Genomic DNA, 15,474 nt, shown 5'->3' on the forward strand with positions numbered 1-15,474 from the left:
CTCCAGCAACCCTCAGTTTGTTTTCTGTCTTTAAGAGTCTCTTCTGGTTTGCCTCCCTCTCTGTTTTTACCTTATTTTTCCTTCCCTTGCCCTGTGTTCCTCTGTTGTGTTTCTCAAATTCCACATATGAGTGAAATCATGTGATATTTTTCTCTGACCGACTTATCGTGGTTTTAAAGTCCATGGGCTGGTCCTTTGCCACTTCATTTTTACATAGGAGAAGATTAATCCCCCGACCAATGAGCTGAAACCCGTAGGAAAGGAGGTTGTGAAAGCTTTTGTTTACTCCGCAGTTTAGAGAGAAGACTTAAAAGTCTTCTCCCTCCTGAGACTTGACTTTATGCTAAGATGTACTCGACATCAATTTTGTAATACCTGGATTACGTTAGTTACTTGATGGGGTTCTGCAGGTGGAAGAGAGTACAATGAGAAAATAGGTTTAATAGAGTCGTGTGAGGGTAAAGGAGTAGGAGAGAATGAGGGGGAACAAAAGGATACTGACGACATTACGTGTAAATTTTATTACAATTATCCCCAAGTCTTGACATATACATCATACAACATTAAACTTGAAAATACCAGATTCCTCGGCCACTTGGATGTTATTGTGAAATGTCTGTGGGCAACCTGGTGAGTGTTTCCACGGCCGGTGTTTGAATGTATGCGATTTTTCGTTCGATCATTGACAGGGGAAGCTGGTATCATTTAATTGCTTTGCTTAAGGTCTCAGAATTGGTTCGCTGGGAACCAGGTCTCCTGATTTGGGGTCCTCTCATTTGCTTATCCCCAAATGGAGAAGAATCACGAATTAGATAGTCTATGGTATGAATTTTCTGTTCCTGCATTGAAAAGATTAACAAGGGGCGCCTGGGTGGTCGGTTAAGCGTCCGACTTCAGCCAGGTCACGATCTCGCAGTCCGGGAGTTCGAGCCCCGCGTCAGGCTCTGGGCTGATGGCTCGGAGCCTGGAGCCTGTTTCCGATTCTGTGTCTCCCTCTCTCTGTGCCCCTCCCCTGTTCATGCTCTGTCTCTCTCTGTCCCAAAAATAAATAAACGTTGAAAAAAAAAAAGAAAAGATTAACAAATGGCGATATATTGGCAGCTGTTTACTATATACGTTAAATCTATATAATATATATAATGTCAGGTCCAATGACAGATAATTCATTATCTCTCTAGCTGTGAAATTGACAGAGGGAATATCAAATGATACTAAGACATTGTTTATATAATTTAAGTGTTTGCCCCTTTTTAGTTGTACTATGGACATTCTGTCATCGCTCAGGAGTTTCTCTTGGGTATGCTGCCATATTTAACTACCTCTGTAACAATGTCATACTTTTTTTTTTGAGAAAGAGAGAGAGAGAGAGACAAAGAGAGCAGGGAAGGAGCAGAGAGAGGGAGAGAGAGAATCCCAAGCAGGCCCCACACTGTCAGCCCAGAGCCCCACGCGGGGCTTGAACTCACAAACCGTGAGATCATGACCCGAGCCGGTGAAGAGTTGGAGGCTTAACGGACTGAGCCACCTGGGCACCCCAACAATGTCATACATCTTAAGCTCAAAGTATAGCAGCTCCTGGTGTGTGGGAGATGGGAGCCCATTTTGATTTGATTTTGAAGGAAAAGTATATGAGTGCAGAATGGAAACCCTAGTTTTCTCAAAATAATCCCTATCTTCAACCTGAACTATCAGCGAGACTCTCCTTAACAAATGAGTCAACATGACCACAGGAGGAAGGTACTTCATATCCAGAAAGCATTACAATATTTTTCATTGTATGACAATAAAATTCACCCTAGGTTTATATAATGTATCTCTAACGCATTCAGTGACAGTTTAATGCAAACGCATTTGAATATGTGGTCAAAGTTGTCATAATGCTTGACGGTGTCATAGTCTCTGAAAAATTTCACCCGATATTCCTTCTTTATCATTTAGGTTTATTTTTTGATTTTTGATTTTTTTCTATTTATTTTTCAGAGAGAGAGAGAGAGCGAGAGAGAGCAGGGGAGGGACAGAGAGAGAGAGAGAGGGAGACACAGAATCTGAAACAGGCTTCAGGCTCTGAGCCATCAGCCCAGAGCCCGACGTGGGGCTCGAACTCACGGACCGCGAGATCATGACCTGAGCTGAAGTCAGAGGCTTAACCCACTGAGCCCCCCAGGCGCCCCTTCATTTAGGTTTAGATTCAGGTGTAGCTGAGATCCAAAATAATAACTTAGCAAAAATAAAATAGTTGATTAAGAGGCAGGCAGTCCAGGGGCGCCTGGGTGGCACAGTCGGTTACGCGTCCGCCTTCAGCTCGGGTCATGATCTCACTGTCCGTGAGTCCGAGCCCCGCGTCGGGCTCTGTGCTGACAGCTCGGAGCCCGGAGCCTGTTTCGGATTCTGTGTCTCCCTCTCTCTCTGCCCCTCCCTTGCTCATGCTCTGTCTCTCTCTGTCTCAAAAATAAATAAAAACATTAAAAAGAAATTTTAAAAAAGAGGCAGGCAGTCCAGCATGAGTAGGGGATTCATAAATGTCTTGGGAACCCAAGTTTTTTATATTCTGTTGATTTGTCATCTTCAACATATATTTTCTACATTATGATCCCAGATGGTTGCCGAACTGCTCTGATTTACCAGGCTGGTGGAAAAGGTGTGGCAAGACATGCGTCCTCTCTTTTAAAGACATTTTCCCAGGGGCACCTGGGTGACTCAGTTCGTTGAGAGTCCAACCTCGGCTCAGGTCATGATTTTGTGGTTCGTGAGTTCGAGCCCCGCATTGGGCTGGCCATGCTAAAGCTACTGTCAGCGTGGAACCTGCTTTGAATCCTCTGTCCCCCCCCACCCCCCGCTTTCTGCCCCTCCCCCGCTCATGCGTGTGCTCTCACTCTCTCTCTTTCTCTGTCTCTGTCTCTCTCTCTCTCTCTCTCCTTCTCTCAAAAATAAACGTTTAAAAAAAAAAAAAGACATTTTCCCAGAAGTTACACGTGTTACTGCCACTTTCATTTTACTGGCCAGAATGTGGATACATGGCCAAATCTAGCTGCAAAGGTGGCTAAAAAATATAGTATTTATGTTGGCTACCAATATACTCAACCAAAATTTATGATTATGTTACTAAAGAGAGGGAGAAGAGCTATCAAAGGATGTCTCTCCGTCTCTGAAATGGCTCTTCCTTCTCTATTGTTCTCCTGGAACAAGGCCACGTGACTGGAACCTACTGCATTAACTATTTTGATTTTTTGAAGTTATTTATTTTATTGTGTGAGAGAGAGAGAGAGGCAGAGAGAACCCCAAGCAGGCTCTGCACCGTCAGCAGAGGGCCTGACTCGGGGCTCAAACTCATGACCTGTGAGACTGTGACCTGAGCCCAAATCAAGAGTTGGACGCTGAACCAGCTGAAGCACCCAGGCGCCCCTGATTTTTTTCCTTACTAATACATATAATTCTGTGCTCGCTGCTCTAAAAGCAGAACATTCATGTGATGAAATTAGGACATACTTTAGAGAAACTAATTTAAACTGATACAAAAATGAAGCAAGAAACGTACGCTGAATTTTTCCTTTCTGATCATGCATTTTCTAATCACACATTTCATCAACAGAGGGCATTGTAGATTCATTTCATTTTTTGGTTGCTCTATACTTTTCAATCACAGCTTCTTTTTCATTTGGAAATGCACCATAATATCCAGGGTCAAATGAATAGGTGGAATGTGGTATTTGCGAAATATCCCCCAGATCACTGAGCTATGACACCGTTATCCAGAAGTCACTACATAAAAATTACCAGAATATATTTTGCTAAGTCATGGTTTTGCAAATTAATCATATTTGAGTTAAAAGAATTAGACCACCCCTGTTGTTCTAATATAGACAAAATAAAAAGCTTACATAATCTGAGCGACGATGCTGAAATTTGGTATTTAATTTTCAGTGACATCGTTTTACTTTAAGTGACATTTAGAGCTTATTGTGAGTGACCTTTAGATCTGTAATATGTTCTGGAAAGTATTAAGGGACTTGGAAGAGAAATTGCTTTTAGCTTTTTTACTAAGAGAATGAGCTACACGTCTATCTCGAATTGAGACTAACGATTCATTGTGTCTATCGCCGAAACGTTGAAATGCCCACTTAATAATTTACAGCCCTGTTATAACTTGTAGTGTTAGAAAAGTGTGGACATTTGGGATAATTGTTCTTAATATCAGCGGGGGATTTAAGTACAACACGCTATCTTTCTAGTCACACCTATGCTTCAGTTGTCTAAAATAGACCAGTTTTTTTTGAGGTGTGTGTGTGTGTGTGTTAAGTGACACTCTAGAAGAGCTTTATTGAGCAAAATACAGAATAAACCAGAAAAAAATAAACTTTCCAAACAATACTATAATAGGTAAGAGGATACTGTTTGTTACAATTTATTCAGCAAACATGTACTGAATATCTACTCTATGCCAGGGACCATTCTAGACAGTAGAAATCCGGTCATGAACAAAACAGACAAAAATCCTTCTTGCAGCTTATATTCTATTGGGAAGCTATATTCCAAATCCCAGGCTCATTATTTATGTTTTCTTTTCATATTTTTATGGAATAGCCAGTCGTTTTTAAAAAAAACAACAAAAAAAAAACAACAAAAAAACACACATCCTGGTAAAAGAGAGAAGTCTCCTGAACACATTTTTTGAAGCTAATCTAACCCTGATACAAAATCTTACCAGATATATAGCACATAGAAATTAAAGACCGATTTACTTAAAAAAAAAACTAACATAAAGCACTAGGCCAACAAAATATGGACAGTATTAAAAAGAAAATACCATCATCAAGTACAGTTTATTCCTGAAGGTCAGGGTGACAACATCAGGAAATCTCTTACTATGTCATATCCATCGGGCAAAAGAAAACTAAGTTACTAAACTATCTCAATATATGGCCCAAAGGGGCATTTGCTAAATTTCAACGCCCATTTCTGGAGTAACACAGTGACATATTAGAGGCTTTATACTAAAAAATAAGAACAAGACAAGTATGCTTCATCATTACAATTGTTTAGTAATGGCATAGAAATTCCAGTGAATGCAGTTAGAAATATCTGCGGAGAAAATCTAGAAGATTCTGCATTAAAACTCTTAAAACTCATGAGAGAGGTTAGTCAAATGCTTGAATACAAAGGAAATGAACAGACTGAAGAGGTTTCTCACATATTGCTAATAACTAGTTAGAAAATATGGTAGGGACAGAAAACCACTTAAAATGGCAACATCATATGCAAAATAACCAGAAACAAACAATCAAAAGTTGGCTGGAGAGAATTACAAAACTGCACTGGGAAAGATACAAGATTTACGTAAACGTGGAAGAATAACATGTTCCTGGATAGGAAGACTAAACAGTATAAACACGCCAAGTTTTCCAAAATTCAGATGTAAGTTTATTGTAATTCAGATCAAAATCCCAATAGGATTTTTGAAACTTGAGAAAAGGATTTTAACACTCATCTGGAAGTTTTAAAACATAAGACAGCCAAGAAAGTTTTGAACAACAAAAATAAAGAAAGGATATTTGCTTACATAAAAATGTATCAAAGAAACACTTTGAAAACAACGTGATGTTCGAACGGGAAGATGTCGACAAGGAAAGAGAGCTGGGAAACTCTGAACAAAGATGAATATTTTGATAGAAAATTGATACGGACGTAAAAAAGAAGAGAAACAATTGACCAAAATTTTGTAATAATAGTAATGCCCAACTTAATTAGCAATCAAAGAAACAAAAATTAAAATGAGGTATATACGTTTGACCAATATTTTTAAGATACCAATCCTCAGTGATGAGTGTGGCTACTCACTTTACTGACATGAATGCAAATTAACCCAAATGTTCTGAAAGGCAATATGGCAAAATATGTATCAAAAGCCTTAAAATATTAATATAATTGTAATTCCACACCAGAAATCTATCCTAAGAAGCTATTTAGGGGTGCCTAGTTGGCTCCCTAGGTTGGTCGAGCATGTAACTCTTGATCTCACGGTTGTGAGTTTGAGCCCCGTGTTGGGTGCAGAGATCACTTAAAATAAAAGCTTTTTTAAAAAACTAGACTATTCAGAGATGGGGCCAAAGATGCACATCAGAAATGGCTACCATTTCTTGTTTATAAGAAATAAATAGTGAATAATAATAGTGATATAATAGTGAATAAATAAGTAGTGAAAAAATTGGAAGGAATTGAAATGTCTATATATCAAATGCCCACATGCTTACTATATGATGTTACATGAAGAAATTAGTAGGTAAAACTTCATGATCCCGATTTGGTACACACACACACACACACACACACAGGATAGACAATAAGAACCCAAGGGAGAAAAACAGAGGGACTCTAAGAAATGTGTTACAAGCTTAACAATGGTAAACTCTGGATGATGGGATTAGGAGACATTTTATGTTCTTTCCAATAATCTGGACCCTGAAAACCCACCACCCAGTTTCTTTTTTTTTTTTTTAGTGTTTATTATTTTGAGAGAGTGTGAGCGGGGGAGGGGCAGAGAGAGAGAAAGAGAGGAACCCAAGCAGGTTCCCAGCTGTCAGCCTAGACCCCGATGAGGGGCTGGAAACCAAGAACTGTGAGATCACAACCCGAGCCACATCAAGAGTCAGACGCTTAACCGACTGAGCCACCCAGGCGCCTCCACTTTCACAGATACTAAGATTTTGCCATATCTGCTTGAGTCTTTTTTTTTTTTAAACATTTATTTATTGTTGAGAGACAGAGAGAGGCAGAGCATGAGCAGGGGAGGGGCAGAGAGAGAGGGAGACACAGAATCCAAAGCAGGCTCCAGGCTCCGAGCTGTCATCACAGAGCCCTACGCGGGGCTCAACCCCATGAACCGCGAGATCATGACCTGAGCCGAAGTTGGACCCTTAACCCATTGAGCCACCCAGGTGCCCCTTGAGTCTTTTTTAAAGAATAAAGCTTACAGATGCAGTTGCAGCCCAGTTTTTACCCTGAACCTATTCCAATATGCTTTCCTTTCCTAGAATAACCACTATCTTAAAGTTAGTTTCTTCCATGTCTCATTTTATGTTAATACAGCAAAATGTTCCCATATACCATTTATAGTGTATTACTGTTGTGAAAATTAATAAAGCCAACCTAATTCAAAATGGAGTTGGGAAGCAATGAAAGAAGGTTTCTCACTCCTATACCATTCCGCACAACTTTCTTTACGTACCCAGCAGGAAGAAGAAAGATTTTCTCTTTGCCTAGCAACAAGGTAGCTAATGAGAAATCACCACAACCCTGAACTTTCCATCTCCTCCAATGAGCTTTTGTTCAAAATAACCCCTCAACTTCCACCTTTACTCTATGAAAACAAGCTCTCCTCCTTAGCTCTTTGAACTTGACTATGGTTTGCCTTAATGTGCATGCCCAGGACAGTAATTCCCATGTTATTGCCAAATAAACTCACTTTTGCCAGTTCAATAACTGCGTATTTTCTTTTTAAGATTGATACTCTGTTGTGTGGTTCTTAAAACTTACAAACATTTTACTATTATATATGAATTCTTTCGTAACTTGCTTTATTATTCATTTTGATTAGGGATGGATCCATATTGGCCTCGTTCATTTATTTTACTGTTGAATAGAATTCCATTACGTAAATAAATTTCTTTCCAGAATTGTTTCAACAACTGCATTCCAACTGCCCAGCATTTGAGAGAACCTGTTTTTCTACATCCTTGCCTAAATTTACGCTGTCATATTTAGAGTTTTGTCAACTTGTTGGCTGTGAAAGATATTTATTTAAATTTGTATTTCTTGATTATTATTGAGATTGAACACCCTTTCATATGTTTATTGATTCTTCCTATTTCTGCTCTCTGAATTATTTGTCCATATTCTTTGACCACCTTTTCACTGCTTTTTTCCAAAAACAAATAAATAGGAGTTCTTTATGGATTCTTGATCCCCTATGTGATTTTGGCTTATATGTACTGGAAACGTCTTCTCCCAGTCATACATTCTAATTTACCCTTGCCTTTGATCATACAGAAAAATGTAAATTATTACATATTCAAATTTTGGTCTTTTACTTTATACTTTTAGCTTTGGTTGCTTGTATTAGAAAGCCATTGACATCTCCAAGTCATAAAGATATTCTCCTACATTTTGTCTAAAAGTTTTGTTATTTTCCATATTTCAGTCTTCCTCCCCTCCTTCCTCCCTTCCTTCCTTCCTTCCTTCCTTCTTTCCTTCCTTCCTCCCTTCCTTCCTTCCTTCTTTCTTCCTTCCTTCTTTCCTTCCTTCCTTCCTCCCTTCCTTCCTTCCTCCTTCCTTCCTTCCTTCCTTCCTTCCTTCCTTCTTCCAAGGTTTTATTTAAATCCAAGCTAGTTAACATACAATGTAGCACATTTAGGTCTTTAAATCCATCTGGAATTGGTTTTTATTATTAGGTGATGTAGAGATCCAATTTTATTTTTCTTCCTATATATACTCCATTGATACCAAGGCAATTTATTTTTTTTTAATTTTTTTAATGTTTATTTATTTATTTTTCATAACAGAGAGAGACAGAGCATGAACGGGGGAGAGTCAGAGCGAGGGAGACACAGAATCCGAAGCAGGCTCCAGGCTCTGAGCTGTCAGCACAGAGCCCGACGCGGGGCTCGAACTCACGGACCGCGAGATCATGACCTGAGCCGAAGTCAGGCGCTCAACCGACTGAGCCACCCAGGCGCCCCGATACCAAGGCAACTTATTAAAACCTTATACTCTTCTAACTAATTTTAATGTCATCTCTATTACATACTAAATTGTACATGCACATACATTTGGCTTCATTCGGTTTCATTAGTCTAATCTCTTCATTTTGCCAATATCACACTATTTAATTACTGTAACTTTATAGCAAATTCCTATGCGTAGTATTTTTGTGATTATTCAATTACAATATATATAACCATTTCCTTTATGATTTCTTTGAATCATCCATTAAGAAAAAATGTAAATTCTATTTTTTTATTTTTACAAATCTGGTTTTTAAAGAGCATTCTGTGCTTTTTTTCATGGTTTTTTATTTATTTTGAGAGAGAGACAGAGAGCGAGCAGGGGAGGGGCAGAGAGAGAGGGAGACACAGAATCCCAAGCAGGTTCCAGGTACAGAACCCAATGCGGGCCTTGAACTCACAAACTTCGAGATACGACCTGAGCCGAAGTCAGACGCTTAACAGACTGAGCCACCCAGGCGCCCCTTTAAAGGAAACTTTTCATTTTATTTATTAATTTTGAAGTTTTTACTTATTTATTTTTTGAGAGAAGGAGAGGGAGAGAGTGAGCACGAGTGGGGGAGGGGCAGAAAAAGGAGAGAGAGAATCCCAACCAGGCTCTTTGCTCCCAGCACACAGCCTGATGGGGAGCTCGAACCCGTGAACTGTAAGATCATGACCTGAGCCCAAACCAAGAGTCAGATGCTTAACTGACTGAGCTACCCAGGTACTCTCTTCTGTTACCATTCTGAGGGAAGTGTAGAAATCTCACCTCATTTGAGGTGCCTGGGTGGCTCAGTCAGTTGAACATCCAACTTCAGTTTGGTCGTGACCTTGAGGTCCGTGAGTTCGAGCCCCACGTCGTACTCTGTGCTGACAGCTCAGAGCCTGGAGCCTGCTTCAGATTCTGTGTCTGCCACTCTTTCTGCCCCTCCCCTACTCATGCTCTGTCTCTCTCACTCTCAAAAATGAATAAATGTTAAAAAAAATTTTAAATAAAAAAGAAATCTCACCTCACTTTATGTCCCAGTTCTGTCCCCATTGTATAATATAGTTGTCTTAAATATTTCTACTGCGTACATTTAGGTTTTTGTTTTTAATGTTTGTTTATGAGTGAGAGAGAGAGAGAGAGCACCAGCCAGGGAGAGGAAGAGAGAAAGAGAGAGAGGGACAGAGGGTCTGAAGCGGGCTTTGTGCTGACAGCAGAGAGCTTGATGTGGGGCTTGAACTCACAAATTGTGATATCATGACCTGAGCCGAAGTCAGACGCTTAACCCACTGAGCCACCCAGACGCCTTTCTACTGCATACATTTAAAACCACATCAGACAGTGGTATACCTTTCTTAAACCAGCAAATGTAATTTGGAAAACTCAGAAAAAAAGCCCGTTGTATTTACCCATACTTTTGCTGGCCACCTTCTTTCTCCTTTCTTGGCATTTCCAAGTTCTCCCTTTTATCACTTCCTTTTTGTTTAGAGGACTTCTTTGGCCATTCTTTTAGGGTGTGTTTCTTAGCAACAAATTCTCTTAGTTTGTCTTTCATCTGAGAATGCTGGATTTTCTCTTTATTCCTGAAGGGTACTTTTGGTGGGTATACATTCAAGGGGATGCCAATTTTTTCCTTTCAGATAATTCTAACATCTCTCTCGTCTGGACATTGACATCTACTGATTGCCTTTTCTCATTCTGTTTGAGATCTGATTGTCTATTGACAACCTGATTGTTTGAATGATTGTCTATTGAAAGCTGGATATTTCCATATTATCTCATGAGACTCTGGATCTTGTTGAAGTCTTCATGTTTCGTTTGGTTTTGCTTGCTTACGTTCTCTTCTTTTCTGACACTACTCAGAATGAGCTGCCTCATTCCCACAAGGTGGAGGAGAAATAAAGCTTCCCAGCTTGATTTCCACTGACACCAGAGTTTTGGAGTGGGGCGAACTCATTTCTGTTGGAAAGAAATGGACTTCCAGCTCTCCATGTGGTCTCCACGGATACCATGGGTGGGGGAGGGGGGTCACTTCCCCCCTCCCCTCCGTGGTATCCTCTGATCCCAAGGGGGGTGGGGCTCATTACCAAGCAGCGGGGATGAAAGTTCCTGCTTTTAATTTGGCTTCCTCTGAACCACCTAATAATCGGGGCTGTTAGAGAACCTTGTTGCAGTTTTGTGAGAGTGGATGTCTAAGTTGCCCCTGTGGCTTTTCTTTCATGGGTAGGAGTCAGGTTACAGCTCTTTCTGTGCTGTCTGAGTGCAGTGGACTGGTTTTTGTCTTGTTAAGCTCTCCCCTTCCTGGTTCTTTGGCCAGAGAGGATAAGTCTTGTTGAAGCTTGCTTGCTTTTTTTTTTTTTTTTTTTTTTTTTTTGTCTTCTCCTGTTGCTATTCGTGGGATGAAGATATATTTTCTTCAGACAGTTCCCTGTCTGGGAACTCACCAATGTATCATTCCTTGGTCCCAAAAGTCCATAGTTGATTTGCCTTCTTTTCTACCTTGCAGAGTCTTTCTACGTCTGTTTTTTATATATAACGCCCAGTATTTTTGGTTTTACTTAGCAGGAAGAATAGGGAAAACACATCTCCATCTTCCAGGAAGTAGAAGTCCCAGCTTGTTGTTTGTTTGTTTGTTTGTTTTCGGTGGGGTCCACACCTAGCACGGAGCCCAATGTGGGGCGTGAACTCACGTCTCGGAAATCAAGACCTGAGCTGAGGTCAAGAGTGGGAAGCTTAAGCAACAGAGCCACCCAGGCGCCGCCCCCCTCCCCCAACTTGTTTTTAAACTTCCCCAAAGTGTTCCTTGTAGTATACATTCCACAAGCAATGCCTCTTCAGCTCTACTCACATATATGCCCACTTCTTCGTTCATCATTGCCTTTTGCGTTTCCATTACTTCCTTCAAGGTTCAGCCTTTTCCTCATTTTAGTATAGTCTTGGGTCACACTTTCGGTAAGCATTCATGAGTGGTAAACTCTTCCAATGTTTGTCTGAAAATGTCTTTTTTCACATTCACTCTTGGATATTTAGCTGCCCTAGGTAGGCAGCTATTTTCCCTTAGCTGTTGGATGATAGATGTTCGCTGTCTTCTGGCCCGCGTTGTTGGTATGAAATCTGTTGTCCGCGTGATCGCCATTTTATTGGGGGGGGGCCGAATATAGATCTTTCCTCGGATTACTTGTAGTCTTTTTCTTTGCATTTGTCATTCTATAGCTTTCCTCCCTTGTTTCCACATGCCACTTTAGTTTTTTAACTTTACTTATTTATTTTTGAGAGAGAGAGCACGTAAGTGGGGAGGGGCAGAGGAAGAGGGAGAGAAAGAGAGGATCGTAAGCATTTTTTGGAATATTTACTTATCTATTTTGAGAGAGAGAGTGCACAAGCAGGGGAGGGGCAGAGGGAGAGACAGAGAGAGAGAGAGAGAATCCCATGCAGGCTTTGTGCCAAAATCAAGAGTGGGATGCTTAAGCAACCGAGCCACCCAGGCACCCCTCCAACATGTCACTTTAATTCGATTTATCTTGATGGCAGCTTTGCTCTTTCAATCTAAGTATTCACGTCTTCCTTAAATTCTCCTCTTTTTTCACTATTGTTCCTCTCCACCTCCTACTTCCTTCCTTTGGAATGCTTGTTAGATATGTCATTCACACTTCTATGTTTCTTAATCTCTCCGTAAGATTTTCTACCTAAATTCTGAATCAGCTTAGTTTTTTAATTCTTTGACCTTACTTTCATGTCTAGAATTTTTATTGGATGATTCTGATGCCTTTTTTTTTTATTCCCCCACTCCCACCCCCGTGGCTCTATTCCCTTTAATATCATTAATCATTTTAAATATATTTATTTTTAGGGTTCTTTCTTTTGGTATTGTTCTTTTATCTTTGGTTTACTGTGTGCTATATATGCAGAACTGCTTAAGGATAGGTTACCTATGGGGCGCTTGGGTGGCTCAGTTGGTTAAGCATCAGACTCTTGATTTCGGCTCAGGTCATGATCTCGGCTCAGGTCATGATCTCGGGTTCGTGAGATTGAACCCCAGGTCAGGCTCTGTGCTGGCATTGCAGAGCCTGCTTTGGGATTCTCTGTCTCTGTCTCTGTCTCTGTCTCTCTCCCTCTCTCTCTCTGTCCTTCCCCTCCTCTCAAAAGTAAATAAATAAACATTGTTTAAAAAAGGATAGGTTGTATACTTCTGTGATTTGTATGATGTGTCTACTCTTCGAGTGTGCACGCACACATGCCTGCCTCCTATTGAGGCAGGATTTTTTTTTTCCTGTAGGAGTCCCTGGCTCCCTAGTTTCTGAAGACAGCTCTAAAAATAATTTTTGCGTTTGCATCTGCTAGAGACGGGAGGGATTTCACATAACGGGAAACAGTTTTCCCTCCCCTTCTTCAGGGGCTCTGGGATGGAAACTGTGTAGAGGTCTGGAGATTCTCAGTGTGTTGGGGGATGATTTGGGGCAAGGACTCCCCAGAAGCTGAGGGACTCTCTTTTCCTCTTGCTCTTGCGGGGGCTGGTGGCCTAGGGGGCCCTGACTCCTTGGAGGCCCTGTGGACTATCAGGTTCGCCACCTGGTTCCTGTAGCCAAAATTCGTTGTCATACAAGGAAATGAGCTTGACAAAGTAGTCATTGGAGGCAATGCAAACCCCAGTGTCGAAGATGGAAGAGTGGGTGTCACTGTGAAAGTCACAGGAGACAACCTGGTCCTCAGGATAGCCTAGGATGCCCTTGAAGGCGCCCTCCAATGCCTGCTTCACCACCTTCTTGATGCCGCTGACGTTTGCAGCTCCGGGTGGCAAGTGAGATCCACAACTGACACGTTGGGGGTGGGGACACAGAAAGTCATGCCAACGAGCTTCCCATTTAGCTCAGAGATGATCTTGCCTAGAGCCTTGGTGGTGTCAGTAGAAGCAGTTTCCCAGAGGGGCCATCCACGGTCTTCTGGGGTGCAGTGATGGCATGGGCTGTGGTCCATGATGCCACAGTCATCATGGATGACGCTGGCCAGAGGGCCCAAGTGCTTGGTGGTATAGGAGGCATTGCTGACAATCTTCAGGGAGCTGTCATACTTCTCATGGTTCACGCCCATCACAAACATCAACAGAAGGGGCAGAGATGATGACCCTCTTGGCCCCATCCTTCAAGTGAGCCCCAGCCTTCTGAATGGTGGTGAAGACCCCGGTGGACTCCACAACATACTCAGCACCAGCATCACCCCATTTGACGTTGATGGGATCTAGCCGCTAGAAGATGGAGGTAGGCTTTCCATTGAGGACAAGTCTCCTGTTCTCAGCTTTGACTGTGCCGCGGGTAGAATCATATTGGAGAATATAGACCATGTGGTTGAGGTCAATGAAGGGGTCATTGATGGGGAGAATATCCACTTTGCCAGAGTTAAAAGCAGCCCTGGCGACCAGGTGCCCAATATGGCCAAATCGGTTTAGTCCAACCTTTGCCATCGCGTCTCGGGACGAGCTGGCACCACTCCAGCAAATGCGGCTTCTGTTGTACAGGGAGAAGCAGAGAGCTTGAGTTCTTTTTATACTTCTGTCAGCTGGGAACTTTTCTTTCAAGATCCATTATGATTATTAAAATAGCTATATTTTTATTCAGGGTTTTTATGTCCTCGGAACAGAGTTTGGTGTTAGGTCAGTTTGCTATGCTGACGAAGCTACTGCATACGTTACTTTTTGTAGTTGAAGAGGCCACTGTTCTCAAGTATTTCAGATAATGATGATTCCATGCAACACTGGGAAGGTATGTTTGGTAGGCGTTTCTTCTTGCTTTAATGATCATTTACTAGGAGATGTGTCTGTTTTACCATTTCACAGAAAATAAAAGGAGCCCTTTCTGATTCAGTCTGAAACATATGAACCTACAAATGTATACTCCACTACAAAGACTGCAGATAAACCTTATGGCTTTTAGGGATCTAATATTCAGACCAGCAGAGGGCATGTTTGGCTACATGCCTCATATCACTTTTCTATAATGAACAAATGTCACACAGCATGTGTATCTTTGTTTGAGTGAGATAACCTGTGATTTGCTTTCACATTTCTCAAGCGTAGGCCATTTATTTTCCCTGGGGGGAGCTAATTTAGTTCAAATTATGCCTGGTCGGCCGCCTGGGTGGCTCAGTTGGTTGGGCATCAGACTCTGCATTTCAGCTCAGGTCATGATCTCACAGTACACGTGTTCGAGCGCTGCACTGGGCTCTGCGCGGACAGCACAGAGCCTGCTTGGGATTCCCTCTCTCCCTCTCTCTCTGCCCCTCTGCTTTCTCTCTCTCTCTCAAAACAAACAAACAAACAAACAAACAAACTTTCTGAGATTGTTCATCTCCACTCAATGGCCTGGAGATTTAAAATCATTGGTGTGTCAAACCAGGTACCCTTGCAAGTTGGAGAAATCAAAGAAGCAAGCAAATAGAGTGAGACACTGGACAGAATGACCGGGGTAAGTCACAGAAAGGAGACCCAGTATGGGTGATTCGTTCATCAAAAGATTGTGAATTCTTTTTTTTAGTTTGTTGTTGTTGTTGTTGTTTATTTATTCTTGAGAGAGAGAGAGAGAGAGACAGAGTGCAAGTGGGGAAGGGGAAGAAAGAGAGGGAGACACAGAATCCCAAGCAGGCTCCAGGCTCTGAGCTGTCAGCACGGAACCTGATGCGGGGCTCGAACTCATAAGCTGGGAGATCATGACCTGAGCTGAAGTCGGATGCTTAACC

General features: G+C 41.6%; 1 pseudogene; it reads right to left on the reverse strand.

Annotated features, from left to right (window-relative positions):
* Positions 1-13,134: 13,134 nt before the first annotated feature.
* LOC125157042 (glyceraldehyde-3-phosphate dehydrogenase-like) lies at positions 13,135-14,203 on the reverse strand (annotated as a pseudogene).
* Between the last annotated feature and the right edge of the window lie 1,271 nt (positions 14,204-15,474).

Source organism: Prionailurus viverrinus, chromosome X (assembly GCF_022837055.1).
Source record: "Prionailurus viverrinus isolate Anna chromosome X, UM_Priviv_1.0, whole genome shotgun sequence".
Lineage (NCBI taxonomy): Eukaryota > Metazoa > Chordata > Mammalia > Carnivora > Felidae > Prionailurus > Prionailurus viverrinus.